This window comes from Pipra filicauda, unplaced genomic scaffold, assembly GCF_003945595.2.
Source record: "Pipra filicauda isolate LSUMZ 115617 unplaced genomic scaffold, ASM394559v2 scaffold46_size3722508_pilon, whole genome shotgun sequence".
In the NCBI taxonomy this organism is placed as follows: domain Eukaryota; kingdom Metazoa; phylum Chordata; class Aves; order Passeriformes; family Pipridae; genus Pipra; species Pipra filicauda.
Window position 1 is genome coordinate 3,436,299 of NW_024104609.1, and position 16,228 is coordinate 3,452,526.

At 34.3% G+C, this 16,228-nt stretch overlaps 1 long non-coding RNA gene across 11 annotated transcripts in view; it reads right to left on the bottom strand.

Annotated features, from left to right (window-relative positions):
- Positions 1-669: 669 nt before the first annotated feature.
- The window catches only part of LOC120324238, a 32,208-nt gene continuing 16,649 nt past the window's right edge, over positions 670-16,228 (bottom strand). For 9 of the 11 annotated variants that reach the window (XR_005565382.1, XR_005565387.1, XR_005565383.1 and 6 more), the window contains 3 exons: positions 13,466-13,611; positions 7,579-7,753; positions 685-6,466 (listed from right to left, as the gene is read on the bottom strand). This is a non-coding gene — a long non-coding RNA (uncharacterized LOC120324238). Of the gene's footprint in view, positions 6,467-7,578; positions 7,754-13,465; positions 13,612-16,228 lie in introns of all 11 variants that reach the window. The other 2 variants (XR_005565381.1, XR_005565379.1) reach the window with 2 other exon arrangements.

A 16,228-nucleotide genomic window follows, 5' to 3' on the forward strand; every position in this document is an offset into this window, starting at 1 on the left:
TAGGATGACAGAAAAAATTCCACACCATTCTGTCTCCACTAATACAGGTACATGGCTTCAGCTGGCAATATTACTGGGATTAGCATAGAATGATGAAATATTTAAAGGAATTTTTTTTTCTAAAATCTAATAAATCAAATGACTGCCAAATGTCATTAAAGTGATGGTCTCTGACTTGAATATGCTTTTCATATTCAAATTTGAAAAGAAAGAGATGAAAGCCTGGAAAGGTTACTCAGTTTCAACTAATAACCTCAAGCACTCTACATTCACATGCATAAAAAATGAAATTGGCTCTATTGTCTAATTTTACTTCAGAAACAACTCTTTTCTTCTTGCACTGAACAGATGTATTAGCATCTGTATTTAAAGGGATATGCTGAGTGGTTTTGTTCACCCCAAAGTATTTAGCAGCTATGTCAGACTAGTTTGTACACAGACAGTAGCTTATGAATCAAGTCCAAATACAATATCCTGTTTTATAAAGTATTCCTTTTACATATTTTAAGATTTGTTTGACATATTTAACACTTGTAATTGCATACAGTAGGCAAAGAATATTACACTTTTTCAAGGCTAATGGGGTAAATCCAGGTATTCTGCTTTCTAACTTATCATGAAGCAAATAACTGAGTCATACTATTAGAAAATTGCAAGAAAAAAAATTAATTTGGAGCTTAACAGTCAAGACTATTTTGAGTTTTATTAATGTTAAACACAAATACAGCATATACAAAGGAGAACACAGACTGGTTAAAAAAGGTATTTACAAATAAAAAATATAGAACTGCTGAAGAACAGCATAGCTAGCATGTCATATTTCACCACTAATACAAACCCCCTCATATTATGTAGCCAGGCTGAAAATACATATAGCATCCAACATATGATAGGAATTAATTTTTAAACAACTATTTATTTTTCTGTGATGCAGAGTGAAATATGTTATTTAAATCTTTTCCTAAGTTTTTTTTTTAAGCCTTGGTCTCATTTATTAGGCACTATTCAAGTGAACAATGGAGAATTTGTCAATTACTGCCCACAAATCATTCTATTTTAATGGGAATAAAATTATTCTTTACATTTAGAATTTAAAACAAGATATAATACAAAATTTCCTCAAAGAGAGAGAATGGGCACATATTAAAATAAAGACTATTAAATGCTTTCAAAGAATCTGAGAAACTGGTTCAGTGCTTTCATTTCAGGTGAGGGAAACAAAACATGGGCAAGATACTTAGTCTATGTCAGAATTCTTTCTCTGTCTTTTAATACCAACTCTGTAATTAGTGCTACCCAGAGATTTGGAAGAATAACTGAACTCCAACAAGCTTCAGGATTTGGATAAGCACTAAACGCATTGGACATTTCGTACAAAATTTACATCTCAACTTTTCTCATCTGTCTGAGATTAAGAAACCCTTTTATTAATTCCACAGTCAGTCTTGACTGCCACCTTCAAGAAGCTGTATATTCCATATTTTCATTTCCTTTTTGGTCACACTAAAAGGCTACGACTTTGATGTGAAAAATAAGATTCCAGCTGACACAAATGTTACACAATAGCATCCCACAGAAATAAGTGCTTTCTGCACAGAACAGCAGAGCTGAAAATACCTTGCTTATAGGAACAATGTTCCTATTTTTTACATCCACAGTTGTAACTAATATATGGCCCTTGAAAAACTTAAAATAAAGGGAACATCTAAACTGTAAGACAACTTGAATCCTATATTGAAAAATGGTCAAAAATACGTACACTTTACTCCTCACATTTCATATATCTATTTCCACTTGTTTTCTTCTATTTCAGGTGGATAGCACAGAAGACAAACTACAAGCTATTCTCCAATAATCACAATTATTCATCCACTTACTATCAATACTTCAATCACTATCAATATTACTTGATTGACAAATATATTTACTGAACAACAAGCCATCCTCTTACTCTATCAAGTGCTAAATTTTTGTGATCATCTTATTAACAATGTCAGAACAGAACCACAAATGAATGCTATCACAGGAATGCCAATGTAACTCACGTGTTCAGAGACACAAACATTATTCATTAAGTAATTATGATTAACAGGCAACACAGAATCATATACACATAAAAATACATATTACAAAAAATTATTCTAGTTCTGTATGCACTGACTTTTCATGTTAGGAACAACATCTTCAACTTTTACCTTTTCCCCACAATGGTGTAGATGTGAGAACAGAAAGAGGGATGTGGAAATGCTCCCTGTTCCTTCTCCAAGTGGATGGGACTTCCTATAGTGCATCCACTTTGGACTCTCCCTAAGACCTGGGGCAAAGAGATGTCTCCTTGTTGAACAGCTCTTCTGGAGGTGAATCTACTGTGAGGGAGGGAAAGGCACATGTCATGTTCCCCTGCAACACTGTTCTGCCACGTGCCAGGAGGAGAACACAATAGCCCAAGGTCAGCACCATAATTAGGTTTGATGCAATCCCCTCAGCTCTGTCTAGAACTGAGAACACATTGAACTAAAAAAATCTATTTGTGACAATGAATACAACTCTGGTTGCTGCCATTTTATCCAGTGCAGAGTCCAAATTCCTCAATTTTTGAGTGCAGCTGTAGTGGAAGAAATATATCAAATTGCACATTTTTAATATAACTAGGTTTTTTTATTTACAGTTTTATTATTTAATATTTGATAATGTATCCCCCCCTCGCCATTACAGTATTGTGTGGGGACCATATAGACATTAAAAAATTAATCGAATTTGATTCTCATAATACTCAGTGTGAAAAAATTATGCTTGGTGATATAGACAACAAAACTAATAAAAATTAAAATTTATTTTCAAATGCTATCCTTTGATTTTTAAACTTCCAGTCAGAAAAATACTACTTTCTATTTGTAAAGTCACCATAACATACTGCCATGTCCATAGGCTCCGACAAACAGTATCTCCAGTAAGCAGCTGAGGATCATTCTTATTCATAACCACAAAAAAATTACCAGTGGGGTTAAAAATGACTCTTGCTGATGCTTTTCCTGTGGGCTTATGCATTCAGCCTTAAATCTGACTTTCTACTTAATTTCATATTCTAACTAATTAGTATTATTTGTTACCTAAAAAATAATGAGTCACCTAATGACTTAAGATTCTGTAGTTTTCAATCATTTTAAAAGTGGTTGTTTGGGTTTTTTGATATTACTTCACCCTTTTATTCCATTTCTTCCATCATGAAGAATGACTTTCAGTACATGCTTCCAACTACAACTTCAAAGTATATTTGACAAGGGGTAGATGGAAGTTGTAAATCCATCATTTCTGCACAGTGCCTACTCAAACTTCTGTCATTTCAAACTTTATCACTGGCAAAAGACAACTTAGGTATTGCCTGGATTCTTTAAACTTTCTCTCTTTTACTTTAGTTCCTGGACTATAGTGACCATAACACAAACAATCACCTCAATGATGGAGAATGGCAAATGCTCCTTTTTAATCTTAGACCCACTAGTACTCCTTGAAAGTACTGACTATAAAGTTTTAATAAGTTACTTGTATCTTATTCTGATAAGATGGTTCTGTTTCATGAATTTTATTTCTTGTTTTATTAAATATGCTGGTGGAGCACTTTTACTTCCCCAGTTTCTTACAGAAGAAAAGCACAAAGCAACTGGTTTTAGATAGGACTAGGAGGATACAAAGGATTAGTATTTCTGGCACAGCAGAATCAAGCCAACTCAGTAACACAAGGTAATACTAAAACTCTAAAATTTTAGTTCTCTAAATTCTCATTGGATTTTCACAAAACAAGCCAGTTTGAGGAAAATATTGAACACTCAAAAATCTCCCTGAAACAGACTAAAGGCAGTCAAGTCCTGCAGAAAATTAGCGTAAAGAGAAATCAAGTCAGCCAAAATTTAAAACTGCAATACAATGTCCAAATAATTTTCTTTTTTCCAATGAACAAGAGATATCACATAGGAGGAAATGCACTAGTCAAGCAGTCATACAAAAAAAGCATAATAAAAAGTATCTATTGCTTTGCTATACATAGGTTTTATACTTTACATCTTCTCACATTTGCACAAACAGGCTTCATTCACCAAGAGAATCATGGGCAATTGGTATTGTTCTTTAATGGTGTTTAAGAGGGATTTTCATGTCAAAACTAATTAGAACTTGAGATCTTAACTTACAGTTAGAGGTAAATGACAGTTATCAAAAAACTGCTATTAAAGCAACAGAATGCACTCACAGTAGCTGCACCGAAAAAGAGACCTATAGAAAATAACAGAACCAGCACTGAATAAATTGGTCTTGCCAGTAATTACCTCATGGCACATTTTAAGACAACTTGGAAGCTGACAGCAGTAAATTTTATTGTGATAACTGAATGCTGTATAATCTCCTGTAAGGATACAGTGTAGACATGGGGTTGAAAGGGAGGAGGGGATGGAAGAGAAAAGACTTTTTTTGTAATTTTTTTTTTTTTTTAATATAAAGACCATGCCAAAGAAAATGCAAATTCCCAGTTTTGATGTCTATTTTGAGGATCTGAAACAAGGCTTTTAATCAATGTATTATACATCAAATTGATAATGTTAACTTCTGATTATTCAAATGTATGAAATATTCATAGAGAACTGTCCAAACTTTTACATTTCTCAGACTTCTTTTCTCTATTAATTATCATGCCTGGAAGCTTTTTAGTAAAAGCAGCAGCCATCAGCCTGACTGAACCTGACAAGCTAGCAAGGCCCAATTACACTGGCACTCTGTGGCACTTTGATGTACTGGAAACGAAAAGAGATAGGGGCAAATTGTATAGCACATTATGTTAATGACTTGATTTAATCCAGCCACTAAACTTTATGTAGCCTGTTAAAAAAGATGCTAACACTAATTATGCCACTTTGGAAAGGAAAGAAGGGGACAAGCATTTCATACCGACAAAGTGAAGCTCATAAATGTTGTAAATGAAATGAAACAAAATGAAGTAATCTATGATTAATCATACATCATAGACAAGAAGAAAAGAGAAAGAAGCAAGTGGTACAGCTAAGTACTGGAAAATCTGTTAGATACCCTTTATGATCAACATATCTAAGAAATAACCATGAACTGTCTAATTTGCAACATGCAAAAAACCCCCAGTATGATCTTAAATGGCTTAAACAGTTTGGCATACAACTCAGATTTATAGGATAATTAGCATAACGATCTCTAAAAATCACAAGTCTTATTTACAGTGTTTGATTACCAGCAGGATATTTATCTCAAAAGATAAAAGGCAGTGATTTTTAATCTTAAAAAAATACAAATTCAATAACAATTTTGACATGCTGTATTCTAGAACTAACCCAAGAATTCAAATAAACCAAGGCATATTTTTAAAATCCAATTTGTATCAAACATGTTGTCTTAATAGTTTATAGCTTTTATTGTTTTATCTACCCTTTGTGAACATGCACTTTGTTACCAGAGGAAGAGATCAATGGAGAGAGGTAGAAACTGATGAACCTGAAATGAATCTACACACAAAAATCTCTCAGAAGTGTTCTTAAATAACTGTGATAAAATAAAATACAGGATGACTACAGAAGTATAGAACAAGTGTTTGACTTACTAGTGATGAGCAGCAGTCATTGTAAATGATTATTCTCAAAATTACAGGTGAAAATTTTTTATACAATGCAATTCTTTCTTCAAAAGTACCTTTTGTATCTTTCTGAAGAATATACAGGCGATAGCATTACTGAATCCCTTCTACAGCATAAAAAAGAAGGAGCAATATTTCCCATACAAAGAGTTGCTTCTTGTTGTTACTTGCTTTGTAAGATGTCTCAAGCCTTGAAAAAAAATTTTAAAAAAGTCAAACTACCTCTAGGATATCACATTGCAGAGCACTAAAAACCGTGAAGACTGATAGGATCTCACAGTACACCTCTAGTCCTTTAAAAGAAGGCTAAGACAGATGACAAAAGTATTAACTGTTAGAGGTACTAACATCAATTTTAAGCACTAGTTTCGTATTTTTTAAGATAGTTCAGTCAATGTTAGATCTAAAAGTAGGAAATATTTTCTTTTTTTTTTGGAATACTGTTCAAAGTAAATTTTCCAAATTTGTATTATGCTGTGTTATTTTGTATATATGACTTCATGCTAATTAATTACTGGTTTTAAGAGTAAGGGGACATCATTGGTGTACTTGTTCACAAATAATGATAGAAAAAGAAGTACAACTGAAGTGACTGGATACTGTACATGTACAACTTTATTGAAAAGTGATGTTAGATATAGCAAACCTATTATCAGAGGTCATTTCAGCTTAAAATCTTTTTCTGTCTTGCCAAATAATTGCCATGATCACTGATTCAGCTGTTTAATATTTGTGGATCTGGACTTGAAATAATACCATCATTGCTGTCAGTTTTTATTGATTCAACAGCATCCTCATCTTGTCTACCATCTTGATCTGAAAAAGAAACATTAAAAGAATCAATGTAATCACCCCCCCCCATATTGTAGTCCATCTGAGACCTGCTGAGGAATCTGATAACAATATATTTGCTTTTCTAATAAATGAAGAATAAGTGCCAGGTAAATCTTATCTTCCTGCAGAAGATTAACACTGCAAATCAATGACCTTTTGAATCATCTAAACTGTATTTTTTTCTGTTTAAAAAAAAAAAAAAAAAAAAAGTCTTTCCCAGATGAAAGTTAAGGATTGGAATGATGTAAGTCCTGTGATGAGATGAGGTACGAACAACTGTTAGTTTTACATAAGAACATGGCCTGAATTTCTGGATTTCCTCTGATTATGTTTAACACCATGCACATGTAGAGAAGAATGTATCCTTTTTTTTAATAAAAAAGTAGTTCTGTATGCAGCTGGATTATTGTCTAGAGCATTCAAGGTTTTTTCTCTGAAGCAAATTACTTAGCACAACAGGGATTCAGCATCATGTTTTCCCAATTTTTCTAATGAATTCTTATGCAGAAGCTGCAAGCAAATGAACATAAAATTTTAGCATTCTGGTTGTGCATTTACTTGGTATTGTGGACTTGGTTTATTTCAATGATAAACAGTCTAAGCTCAGAGGTGGAACAGGATGACCCAGCTCTTATAATCTTTAAATAAATCTGCCTCTAACAACTTTATGTCACAAATATGATAAGACATACTACCCCTCTCACTGTCTGAAAGGATTTCTGATATCAGCATTGGCTGTTATCTGCAGACAAAAGGAGCACATTCATTAAAACAGTCTTTAGAACAGCATAGTTCTAAGAGAGAATATAAAGACATTTAAAATAGAAGCCAGGTTTCCTTTAATATTTTATGAATCTAGGTCAGATACCAGATTTTTGCATTCAATTACAATACAGTTTCCATTTGGGAAGAAAATAACACCACCATATCCACCACCCAGTTTCAGCTATAAAGTACACCAGAATATAATTTCTGTCATGAAGCTTCTCATAATGAGGCAGCTCCTACTGCTAGTAAGAAATGCTTAAGAAAATGGAAAGAGACATAAAATTATTAAGAAAATACAGTCACTTATTCATAAAAATGAATTCTACCTTCTGGTTCCAATTCTTCAGTTATTTTTGTCTCGTCTCCAGAAGTAATTGGTGTTTGGTCAGCTAACTGCTCCTCTGACAGATGTGAGAGCTCTTCTTTCTCCTGTTGAATTTCTTCAGCCATCTCCTTCACCTTATCTGCTAGCCTTTCTTGTTTAACCTCCTGTACCACATGCTACATAAAAAGATAAACTTACAGTCTTTATAACATCCCTTCAGTAGTAAAAGTTACTAAAGTTCAGAACTTGAAGAGTAATGGCCCACATTCATTATACACAGCCTTGAAACAATGGTATTGCTTATGCAGCACAAGAAACAATGAGAAGTTGTCAACTGCTGTAACAAATAATTGATACAGTAAAAAGAAATTCTCTAATGATGTGTATTTGTGAAAACATAACTATTATAATCATTTGGTACCTGTCAACATATATACAGCCTCTTATTTCCAGATTCATTTATATTTCAGCTCTTTCAGTTCTACAAGACTCAGTTAAAAAAACAAAACAAAACAAAACCCAAACAAACCCACCCCACCAGCACATTATTCAGTTAGCAATTTTATAACTTAAATTATACAGTATTTTCTGTTTCAAAAGCAAACTAATATCATATAAAAAAGAATCAGCCTTGCTACAACAGAACAAACATGCTACCTAAGGTAAAATAACTTCAGTGCATAACTTACTCTAAAGTAATCTTATTATCTTCTTTATCTTTGAGTTCATTTACATAATCATAGCTCGTCAATGGATACACATTACAGGGTTATGTCCAGGATGGAAACTTACTGATGACTGAATTCAGTCATCTTAAACCCCATAAAAGTGAGGTCTGTTGAGCACTCCTGGACTTCAGGAGCTGTGTTTGGTCACCTCTCCCTGCCTGGGACACCTCTCAAGGCTCACAAAGGCTCAAATCCGAGATTCTTGCAGGACCATCAGTGACAATGAGGCCTGGGCTGATACTCACCCCCTCCATCCTCACATTCATTAAGGTGTAACTCTTGGTTGTCAGGAAACAAAAGGGATTTAAGTGATTAATTCACTGAACCCCTGGTAGATACCTTTAACATTGATAGGTATCTGTACACACAGAGAAATAGGTGCACACATCACTTTACCTGTGTTCACACGAATTGATTGAGGTATGAATGTTACTATGTCAAATCTGTGGTTAAGTCACTGTTTATAATTGTAGTGAGCCCTATGGAATCGCTTTGTAAATGTTAAAATACTCAGTGTTTAAGTGGTGCTAAACTTTTTTGCACCCTTATCTTTGCATCCATATCTTGGCACCCTTAATCCCTTTTGCATTCCTGGCTTCAGTGTAAATCATTCCAAATTGATTCTAATTTGATCTTCGTCTGTTTTAACTTGTGTAGTAATAGAGTGAGCCTCGCCATCAAACTCTGTAAAGTTGTATTTTCACAAATTCACATTAAACCCTGCTTTTGCCAAAACCTGTGGCAGTGTTTCTTTAAGTAGCCAAACCACTTGTTCACAATACATGTCTAGCTATATTCCAAAGTTTCTTCATCATTTCCTCCTGCTACATAATGGTAATTTATAGAGGGAGGGCAAAATAAACTTCATCCAAACAATAAAAGCTCAAGAAGCGATTGGATAACGCTCTCAGACTCATGGTGTGACTCTTGGGGTGCCCTGTATAGGGTCAGGAGCTGACTCCCTTCCAGCTCTGGATATTCTATGGTTCTGTACTGTGTGGGTGACCATGCACTGAACAGGCTGCCCAGAGAAGCTGTGGAGTCTCCCTCTCTGAAAATATTCCAGAACCGTCTGGACACAATCCTGTGCCATGTGCTCTAGGATGACCCTGCCTGAGCAGGGAGGTTGGACCAGATGATCCCACTGTTGTCCCTTCCAACCCAAACCATTCTGTGATTCCACGAATATTTCTGCAACAGCCTTTAGGGAACCGAAGTGACAGGAGGGTCCTGCCATTCAGTTTTCCCACAAAGCTACATTATTTTTCATGAGGATCCACTCAAAGTCTCTATTTTTTTCCCCATTACAATAGTACCAGCAGTGATCAGAGCACACTTGGATCGGGGTTGGTGCTGCATGCTGGCTGCTGCTTAGCTTGCTTCCCCTAATCATCATTGTTTTTCCCTGTACATAAAAAGTACACACTTTGAAGACCACTGAGACCTATTTTACTTATTATCCCTAATAATAGTATGGCCTATGAAATTTTCATACTCTTAATACCACTTTAAATTCAGCATTGCATAGTAAAGCTGTCAGTAACAACTGTCAATATGTAATAGCTCCATATTAATGTATCTTAAGGCATTTTTATTTATCTATACTCATTTATTTACTATCACTTAAGGCCAGTTTTGCAAACACTTGCTGTGGTCAAATAAAATGTTTAAATATTCAATCTGGTATTAGAAGTCAATAGAGCTACTCAGAATCTTAATGGTAAGCACATGATGAACTCAAGCCATAATCATCATAAAGATTATTCACAACAAGTTTGCCCACTTCATTCCACTAGGCTGTTCACAGAAATACACTTTTTAAAGACACACACTAGAAGAATCAACACTAAAAATATTTAGTTTACTTCCTGTCTGTGCTCTTCTTTTGTAAACTTTATACTGGCACAGTGTTGAGATAAAAAAAGAAGAGATTGCAAGGTCAATTATTCACTGAGAAGTTGTCCTACAGCATGAGAAAAACACACATGAAATAATCTGTTCAGTAGATTAGAAGAAAAATATGCTATTGTAAATGCACATAGCTGTAAATAAAAATTGGTGTATTCTAAAAATATTAAAAATTTCTGAATTAATAGTTAATTAAAATTAATGAAACATGGCCAAGGGCAAGAATGGGCTTCAGGTAACTTTGTGCAGTACACAGAATAGTGGTTTTTAATTTGAGAGAGACTGTCAGATGGGCCTCTTTTCCATAAGAACTTCCAATGTAGAGAAAAAGTACTGAATAAAGAGTAAATACTAACCCAACAGATGAAGAATAAATACAGCTGAAATGATAGGAGCCTCATTCAGCATATAATCTGTACCGGGTCAATTTTTGTACTTAACAGTTACTCATAACTTTAGTGTATTGTACAAATGTACATTTAAAAGGCAGCATTGAGATCACCAGCAAGAGAAACTACTTCCCAATTTTCTGGGCAATATTCCTGAACTCCTCATCTTGACCTCTACATCTTGAGAAAATAGGGGTTTTTTACAGAAATATACCTGTTTCTACTTTGATCTTGTCAAGGATTTCATTGTCTGCTAAATCAGATTTGATAGCCATCTCTAGTTTAGCAATTTGCAGTGTCAGCTGCCGTTCCTTTGATTTCCACTGCTGTTCATGGGTCATACAGAAGACACTCCAATAAAACATATGGCATGTGAAAAACTTTCAGAAATCAGCTTCCACAGAAAATAATAAAGAAAAAAGCTTTTAGTGGCACAGAGACCACTGTCATCATGTCTTAGGAATTAAGTAAACACATGCTGGTCTGCTGCTGTTGAAACCAAGGCGCCTTTCTCAGGCTGCGGTTGAAAAACATGAAAGAGTTTGTGGGATGAGCGAAGGAACTGGCCTTAATTTAGAGCTCCAAAGTCAAAAAGTTGGCAGCATGCAACATTTGTGGGACTAGAAAAGGAATTCAGATGCATATCCCAGAGTAATCCACAACTCCAAACCTCAGCGACTGACAACTAACAAAACCATTCTTTCCACATACAAAACCTCTTAATGTAGAGAATTGGGATCATCCACCTGATTTCTTTTAAATCTGTGAAACATGCAGAGCCTAAAGTCAGTTGCCCATTCAAAGAAATGGTGACCACAAAGTGACAACAGTTTTCTCATACTGTAAAACAACAATTCTGATACTGATTAAGAAGCACATCAAGAGTAATCTTTCTCCTACTTTAAGAAATAAAAAACAGAGATAGGCAAAGAAATTAGAATAACTATTTTGCCTGTAACACATTATTTACTTGTAAACTACCAATCTATGTGCAATAAGGATTGCATAGACAAAGAATGAGAACTGCTGAAACCACAACAAAATGTGTAACTCAGATTGAAACAAAATTAAATACATTATATAATTTACAGTGTAATTTCCAGTAGGCAAAAAGACAAAGCAATGCAATGAGCTTTCATATAAATTAAACAGTAAGTGCTATAGTCTTCAAATTATTATTGCTCTATACTTGCATTTTTATTTATTGGAAAAATGTCCATCTTAATCAAGCACAGAACAGTTTATTCACTTTTGTATTCTGTGAAAAATCAGAAATTGTATATTTCTTTAAAAAAACAGGAGTCAGTTCCTCAACTCTTCACTTTGGTGAAGCTCATCAGTTAACAAACATTATATTTTACATGTAAAAATGTATTAAAAATTTTCTGACATCTACCTATTTATCAACCCATCTCTGCTATGTAACAAGCCTCAACCACAAAAAGAGAGAGGAGAAAAAAATATTGCAGAAGGGACAGCCTGCAAGGGACAGACTCTACATTCTGACTGGAAGAGTTCTGAGTACCTGTAAGTGCATCTATATCTAATATATTTGAAGAATGAAAGATTAAAGAGAAAAAATACTACAGCATGAATTGTAAACTCTAAAGCATATGGCAAGAGTTTATATTCCTGATTTGTGTTCTTCATAAAAACAGTTCTGTTTCTTTGTATTGTCTTTTTCTCATACTACATCTAACCTATTTACACAGGTATAAGTATAGAGCATCTTACAGTGTGACTAAGTGTTTTTACAGCACACATGCACTTAAGCAATGCTTCTAAGTCCTGCAGTAATATATGCTTCACTCTCCTTATATTTTGAAGATAATATGCAGGGAATAGGATGCACTGAACCCACTATCATTCCATAGTACTGCACAGGAACAGAGGAGAGGCAGTGTGTTCTCCAATTGTCTAAAGTTTGATTGGCTCCCATAAGGGAAGCATAAATCTCACCAAAAAAAGAAAGACCATCAGTTTTCACACTTCTGAAAATGTTTTCAAGCCTCAACGACCACATTATCTAGTTATATGTGCATTCATCAGCTTTAGGTACAATTACTTCACATGAAGATGTAGCTATATATTTCAGTTTTTCAGAAGACTATGGCAGAAAAATCATTAAGTTACCATGACGGTAGTTCAGAATGCAGATGTTTAAATGAAGAACATTTTAGATGACAGGTTTTATCCGAGTCTATATAATGCTAATGTTTATGTCAGTTTGAATTGAGTCCTCTTGTGTTGCTTTCTTCCTTTGAATTTTAAGATTACTTTTACTTGAATTCATGTGGAATTTCTTTCATATTTACTGTATTTCATTGGAGTTGGAGCCATCTGTGTAACTATAATGGTCAACCACATCTGGCACCATTTCCTTTGGAGGGAGTTTAAGCATTGCTAGATTTGCATTACAAGGTCATATGAAAACAATTCCTCCAAACCTTTTATCCAAACGAATTGTTTTCTTGGATACTGACTAAATAATAAGAGTCAACTGACAAATTCATACTTGCTCTTTGAAAACTTTTCAGATCCAGTTCTGCAGGCTTGGCTTTGGCAAAATTCCCGTCAACGTCAAATAAATTTCCTAAAAATAACATTAGCAAAGAATGGGTTTATGCCTCTTTTCCTCCATTAAAAAAAAAAAAAGGAAAAAAAAATTATCTAGTAACTGCAGACACTGGTCTATCCACTGCTAGCAACGGGTAAGCCGTGGTAAAGTTGCACTGTTCAAATAGGCAAACAAAAATGCAAAAATGCTGGCCATTAAAAGGTGGTTGTAATGAAATGATCCATTTCTCTTTCCAATTTATTGTTACAACATTGAATGATTCTGTGCTCTTGATCACAACCTCACCTCTTCGTTCCTTCTCTTTGAAATAGTTACTGATTGCAATCCGTTCTGAAGATGGAGGCATTTTATCTGTTCCTCTTTAAGACGTACATTCAGTTCATCACCTTTGCTAATAAAACATCATGGAAGGTCTTCAAATTGTTTAGGCTCTATAAAAAGGAAGGAAGGAAGGAATATTAAAAAAAATAAAATAAATCACACCTAGCAGAATGTTACAACGCTGTATATTCCAACAATGGTCTCTCATGGCAGTATTTAATATATATTCTGAATGTGGTCAGCAGGAGACACTCTTGATCCAAGTAACTGAAAGCAACTTTCTTTCCACATGGCCAAGAGAAGGTGGCAGTCTTGGTGCTCTCATGAACATTAAACCCTCAGTTCAGTCATGATGAAAACAACCAAGAAATACATCTGTTCAGCAATTAAAAGATTTTGCTGTGGTTACAGTGGTTAGACATGCTGACCAAAAAACACTGCAGTAGCAAGCAAAAATGAATGTTGACCACAGTTATGCTAATCACAAAAATTGCCACAGCTCTGTTAACCCTTAATTGTAGATATATCATTGTTTCATAATCCTAATACACTCAATTCCCTACTAGCAGTATTTTAACAAGGGCCTTCTGATTTCTTTTACATTTTCATTTACTTCAATGGATTATATTAAGGCATATTTAACCAATTGTATATTAAATTGAGGATGCTGATAGAGTCTCTATTTCTAGAATATTAGTTAATGTTATAGTGCCTACATTCCACAAAGCTTTAATAAGGTCTTATTCATTAAGAATTTCAACGTAAATCACATTCAAAGCATAACTTGAAACAAAACAATCCACAAGCCAATCTTCTGTTTAACAAAATGATTCTATGAAAATTTGTACCAAATACATATGTGAGTATAGATAATGTTTAATGATTGTAGACAAAAGACATTTAGCTTCATTTTTCCCATATAATATCCCTACAAAGTAGTTAAATGGAGAAGCTGAATGTGAATCCTGTAGATTGTTTGGGTTCACTTGCAGTCTGAATATACAAGAAACAAACAAAAACCACATGAAAAACCAACCACCAAACTGATCTTCAACCTTTCATATCTTATTTCTGAGTAAGGAAAATATTGTGGAGAATAAAAAAATATTAGCAATCTTGTTTCAGAGAGTTAATGATGTATATTGCTCCACAATTTTTAACAATCTTTTTGCAGTGCTCTTCTTGCTCTGTCCTATATCTGTGAACTCTGTTGCAGTAATTTCAAAAAATTACAACCTTCAAAAGCATTTTTACAAGCATTTTCATATCTGTCCACATTTTTTCCTTTCTTAACAAAATCAGAATCCTTAAAGTCTATAACCCTTCCAAGTGTCCAAGTGAACTCATCTTTTCATCCATCTCTGTTTCAATTTTTTTTCTGAAGTTCTTTTCCATTTCAATAACTTGTGTCGCTCCAACCCCAGTACAGGGAGAAAACCAAACGAATTAAACACCTTGGCAAAGCTGCCTTTCATAGACCATTTCATCCTCATCTCTTTCCTTCATTACCAAAAGAGCTGAAGACAAATCCAGCAATCGTATTTTCTACTGAACAATCTCATTAAAAACACTAAAAACATCCTCCTGAAAAATCTCCTTGCTTCCACTTCATTCTGTTTCTTCAGTCTCTCTGCTACTCTCCTGACCATTTTGAATTAGTTTTCCTCATTAACTTTGAGAGGACCACGACTTTACCCTCATTATTTTTATATTCTTCCAAAATTCATTTTTTACCTGGATCATCTTCTATATCTGTCAGCACATTTTCCCATTATATCCAAACTGTTCTCTATCCTGCTGCCCCTGGAGTATCCCAAAACTCAGGTCATGACAACAATCAGGAGGATAATTTTAGGTTAATGTTTCTAGTCTGGAAGTTTCTTTCTTTGGGAAACACGTCTTGATATTGTTGTCAGTTAGAAATAACTCTTTTAAAGAAAATGGATATACACCTTCTAGAAATACTGCACAAATGAATATCAACTGCTCTCCATTGCAGATGTGAAACTACTGTACCAATAGTTCAAAAGAATTGACCCTCTATAGTATTTTACCTTGCAGTTCCACAGATTAACACATTCCATATTATAAGTCATGAAATCCTGAAAACTCAGTCTGTAATTAAAGCAAATAAATATACCAATGGGATAAACTGCATACTCCTAGCAGTTTCAGGGTCCCTGGTTCCTCTAAGCAGATTGCACAATTCCTTCATTCAACTAGCTACATTAAAATTCTACAGCAACAAAACTGTCAGGTAAATGTTTGGTAAGAAGCTCAACTTCAGTATCATTAGATGCAGCAGGATTATAGGCTCCTATCATTCCGTGGTTTCACATTTTGGGCCAACTCAAGTTCAAAGATGAACATGGACAAATTATATGGGCTTCAATTGGTAGAAACGGAAAGTAAATGATAATGAACTCAATAGACAAAAAAAAAATCAAGATAAACACAAAAAGAACTAAAAGCTGCTGTGTTGATAAGTATGTTACATGCCATCTAAACTAGAAATTTTGGATTTTACAGTTATTCACATTTAGTAGACATGTTTCAAACATTCAAATGATTGGAAATCAGAAAACCATTGCAGGCATTCTCTTACAACAAAAAAGAGACAGAACACTCACTCATCGTTATTCAAAATGCACCTTTCACTGTGAATATTAGAAACAATGTCTTCAAATACCACTTTAAATCCTGTGCATGTGTTTCCATTCAGCTGCT